Source organism: Thalassophryne amazonica, chromosome 15 (assembly GCF_902500255.1).
Source record: "Thalassophryne amazonica chromosome 15, fThaAma1.1, whole genome shotgun sequence".
Taxonomy (NCBI): domain Eukaryota; kingdom Metazoa; phylum Chordata; class Actinopteri; order Batrachoidiformes; family Batrachoididae; genus Thalassophryne; species Thalassophryne amazonica.
Genome location: NC_047117.1, coordinates 5,748,437 through 5,753,606, shown reverse-complemented (window position 1 = coordinate 5,753,606; position 5,170 = coordinate 5,748,437). Strand labels below are relative to the sequence as shown.

General features: G+C 41.9%; 1 long non-coding RNA gene across 1 annotated transcript; it reads right to left on the bottom strand.

Annotated features, from left to right (window-relative positions):
* Positions 1-1,164: 1,164 nt before the first annotated feature.
* Positions 1,165-2,431, bottom strand: LOC117525667. Its single transcript, XR_004565116.1, has 2 exons — positions 2,297-2,431; positions 1,165-2,264 (listed from the first exon to the last, which is right to left on the bottom strand). It is a non-coding gene; the product is annotated as an uncharacterized LOC117525667 (long non-coding RNA).
* Between the last annotated feature and the right edge of the window lie 2,739 nt (positions 2,432-5,170).

Genomic DNA, 5,170 nt, shown 5'->3' with positions numbered 1-5,170 from the left:
ACATATACGACACACCTTAACCTCGTCTAATCCCAATGAATGATGGGAGTTTGAGCAAAACAATCCTCCTATCTTGGGTTTGCTCCACCACCGAAGGCCAATACGTGGAACGCCACAATCCCCACATCATTCCTTTGCATACCTCTATATCTTCTCTTGACGTTTAAATCCGAATGTAAAATAAATTAAAAAAAACACAACACAAACTAACCTCTAATTTAACTATACATATTTAAGAAATATTCTATATGTGCACATAGATTTACCTATACAAGCCCGACACAGACACAAACACGTATGCATATGTATATACAAATCTCTAGCGTCATATGCTTTTATCTTGAAAGGAAGAGGATGCGCCTCTTCATGGATGATTCAGGGAAACAATACAGAAGTCCAGTGCAGTACATTAGGTAAAATCACTCCCACCCCGTGGCTTTAGTGTTCGCTTTCTTACGATGTTCTTGCTCATTATTTTTCCATGATGTAGCATAAGGCAAGGGGCGGGGCTACAGAATTTTTGTTGAAGAAACTGTAGTTGTTGAATTAGAAACTAGTGTTGTTGTAGACTTTCTAAGCCTATTCTGTGAGTGGGGCTGGGGTGGGCCTTTTTTGTCATTGTTGCTGTTGTTTTAATAGACACTGAAAATGTAAAGACATATTTATGAAGATGACTGGATAAGAGAGTCACATGGGGGGGGGGGGGTAGTGTTGGGTGTCTTCATGACAGGTGTATATAGAGATGATTCACCCACTTTTTCCACAGGTGAAGTGGAACTACATACTGAAGGCACCCAAGTAAAAGTTGTATGGGTTTTTAAGTATAAGTATAGATTGTATACCAATGGCGGCAGAGGTGGGATGGTGTGGATCCGGTTCTGTCTTGGTTGGCCAGTTTCGTAAAAATGGACCCTATTTGATATTTTTTGCATGCTGGTGTAAATACCCCTGTCAGTCCTTTTGGTTTAAAGAGGCTGTTTAGGTTGAAAGTTCTCCTGTTGGTTGTCGGCTGCAGGACAGATTCTGATGTTTGGAATATGAAATACTGCTCGAATTCACAAAAAAATAAAATAAATAATTAAAAAAAATCCCTTTCTTGAGAAGAAGCAGCACTGAAGGTGTTTGTCCCTGCAACAGCTTCTTAGTGTTTTTTGGCTAAAGCTCTTTTTGCAATCATATTTTCCCCCTTTGTAAAGTAATAAAAGGTTGTATGAGTGGATCTGTGTGGCATTGTAAGAACTTGTGTGAAAAGCTTGCTATTAATGTATTCAACTCATTTTCGGAACATAGATCTACCTGTGCGCTGATGGTGACTCAAAGGAACAGTTTACCATCTGAACGCATTGTCACTGTCTGTAGGCAAAACTCATTTTGTCTGGATGCCCCACAAACCCGAGTTGTATTCAGTCAGGGCCAAACTACACAATTTTCAAGGCGAGAGCAGCAATAATTGGACCGGTGGTTGAGAGTCGTCACCGTAGCTGTGGGTAGTTGACATGCCGAGTTCTAGCTGTAAGCCATGTGTGAGTGATGGACCTAAACATTTTCTAGCTCACAATTTAAGCATTTATGAGGTTAATTGGTGGAATCTTTATGGAGCTGACAGGTGTGTGTGCAGGTCAAAGACTCTGGGTAAGACGGTAATATTAAACTTTACTGGATGACGGGCATCGAGAGGTAGAGGTTGGTGGCACACCTGGGTTGGGGAGAACTATGGGAAATCTCCTACCTCAATGACCGATCTGTCATCTATACAATCACCGAGTTGTGCAGTTTAGTTCTTTATCACTGATCGATACCTTGGTGTTCATTTCAACACCTTACTCTTGGGTAGCCCCTTGAGGTAGCTTGTGGTGCGATTTGGCGCTTTATAAAAAAACTGAATTGAAACAACGCTTGAAAAAAATAGCAAGAAAGGAGAACAAAAAAAAAAGGGAAGTTGAGCTAGCTCGCACACCTATAGTGTAACATTTGTGGTTATTAAAAGTACTCAACTCGGGCACAACTCCTTTCTATATAGACAGCTTAGATCACTTTTTTCTGTACAAATCACAGAAAACCCACAGAGAGGAGTAAAACTGTACAACTCTGTTTATGGCAGGAAAAGTACTTTTATGAGTGCAAGAAACTGTGGCCATCTGGTGCCCATCTGTACATTCATTTTCCTCCAAAAGAACCATGTATATGTGCAAAAGAGACCGAAAATTGTGTAGTGTTGCCCCAGACTCTGCTCAGTCTTTTTATGGTCATTGATGATTTTAAACCTCCTGTGGTCGGGCCCTAGCCTTACCCAGACATGCTCAGGGACCTTCAACAACACTGCTGTCACCCTTATTCAGGTATTTATCTGCACCGAGGCCTAGCAGTGACCAACCTTCAAAACAAATTATTTCATTAACGTGTTTCCTAAGACGACAAAAATTACACCCCGAACGTCAACGATCAGAAGCTCTTTTGACCCACCCATACTTAATGTTACTTTCTTTTACAATCTTTTATCTATTCTCTGTGTTTGATGTCTTGATACTTAATTATCTAACGAATGTCTATCTTCTCACTTCAGAACTGCACAGTCATAGCATTAGCATTAGCGTTGCGTTTTCTTGGCTTTTACTACGTGCCAAGCTTTGATACTGTGGTTACACAGCACCAACACAACGACTGACACTCGACTCCTCAATACAAACATGTCATAAACGTGCACAACACCGTGGTCTGGCTTGGAAGTAGATTTTGCTTTTACAGCCTCCGCGAATGCTGCAGCTTCTGCTAGCGATGTATTTGTATTCTTCTCGTTAAAGTGCTAACATTAGCTTTTATTGTACGCCGCCAATTCAGTTAGATAAATTACAGAGGAATGTGACAGATCTGCCTTCGGCTTTAAAGCTTCAGGGAAACACCCGTAAGCCTCTCTCACCACAAGTGAAATCAGGACTAGGGTGGCGCTGGCCGTTGGGTGAAGGAACAAACAGTAGAGCTGTGAAGGAGTCGCGCTGGAACAGGAAGGTCCGCTGTGCAGTTTCCCCATTCGTTCTTAGCTATTTTGCTGTGGTTGGTCAAAACTTCCACTGTGCGTCGCTCAGTGTTTGTGTGGCTCGCACGCTTGGTGGATACCATGGATTTGGGGAGTCTTGTGTAGACCTCAGATCCTGTTTTTTCACTTTGAAAAGCTAATCTTGCAAAAGGACTAATGTATTGGTCTGGAAGACAGAGTTCATTTTGAATTCTGCCTAAACTTTGTATATCTTACAACAATCAAGTCAGTGACGTTTGATGAGAACTGTGTAAAGACGTAAGTCGTATTTCATGTTGTAAGAACTCTTTCGATTACTTTCTGCATTCCTGATGTGGGTTTTGGTAGTAACCTCATTTTGTCTTGACCGTTCAGATGTTATTGGAAATGACCTGTGATATCTCTTTAGACGCATGAAGTGTTGTGCAGGGGTCTGGACTCTAGTCTGTGTACAAGAAGGAATCTCTCCTTTTCTTTGGTCTGTTTCGTCCTGCTGAGGTTTCTAACGTTTAAAAACCTCACCTCGGGTCTTAACGGGTAGCGGGAAGCCCCGCTGCAGGGCCCGCTGGGCTAATTTCCTTTTTACCGCTGAGATTTTGCTTTTGGGTTTGACGATATACCTCATTCCTACAGTCCAGTGGGCCCTAGGGGGCGCTGTGCCGATGCTCAGGTTGCCCAAGCCCCCTTTCTCGGTCCGGTCCAACCTGGACTGTACCTCACACACGCACACACCTACATGCTTTCACACAGGTTCTCCAAATATCCCAGTGGACCTCAGTTTTTCAATATTACTGTTTACAGTTTGACGAAAAAAAAATATTTTTCTCATATTGTTTTATTATGTACAATATTTTTTGTTCTATTTTGTACCTTGTGCTTTGGACTTTCATTCTGCTGTTCTTTTAGGCTTACATTATCGATGTCCGTGTAAATGAGCACTTATCAAGAATCAGTTTTTATTTTATCTGCACTGTTGAATTTCTCTCTCTCTCTGTCTCTCTCTCTCTCTCTCTGTCTCTCTCTCGCTCTCTCTGTCTCTCTCTCTCTCTCTCTGTTTGAAATGCAAAATCAGATTGGACTAATGAATAATAAATTGTCTCAATGTCTGATTTTTTTTTTTTTTTTTAACTGTAAGACCGTTTGATTTCTTGCAGTGTTTTTTTTGTATCATTTTTATTTAATTTTGTATTAAACACCAGGAAATGCTGATTAGCTCCGCCTTTGTGCATGTGTAAAATATTTACTGGTTATGTTATATTCAATTTGGTGAAAAAGAAAATTGCCATTTTTGCCACACATTTCAGCTGTAACGTTGTGTAAGGTAGTCTTCACTGGATGCTAGAACGTTCTTTTCAAAACCACTATTCTTCTAATAAATTTTGTTGTGAAAATAAAGTTTTTGGTCCATGTCCTTTTGTTCTACTGAGAGTTTTAGGTTGAATCTCCTGACTGGATGACGGGTTGGACAAGGAAATGAACAGCGCTGGTTTCACCCTTTTTGTTTTGTTTTTTAAACCACATTGGGATATGGTGTGGGTTTTAATACGGGATGTCCATCCTGATGCAACTGTTATGTGTCGGACGCAGCCCGGAGAACCGACCAGCGTTTGAAGGACCCAGTATAAAATAAGCACGGCACGGTACAAAGGATAACAGAGTTTAATGAACATAACAGTGCTGTGAAAAATATAAAAGTGCGCGGTCTGGCGTGGTGGATTGCGGTGCGCTCCCAGCAGCGCTAACGGTCCGGAGCCAGAACTGGTTCGGACCCAAGGACCCCGCCGACACCCCCCAGGTGGCCGCGACAAACCGAGTCTGTGAAAGAAGGAATCATTATGTGAGTCCACACTCAACACACAGAGAGAACGCTCAAAGGTGTACAAACAGCAAACACTTCCTGGCTTAATTACTAATCAGCTTCCCACCCTGCAGGCATGGAACATCCAGTTCACAAACTCACTGCAGCGGAAGCTGATTAAACGACTACATACAGCTCAATATAATAAGGTGTGAGGGACACCATATTTACTGACTGTATAAATGTTAGTCACAAAATCTAACGTACCTCAGGAAGTGTGCTGACGAGCGTGAGACCTCACCCCCTCCTCTTTCACAGACCGTGCATCAAACCTGGACGTTCTCTGCATCCACTGATGA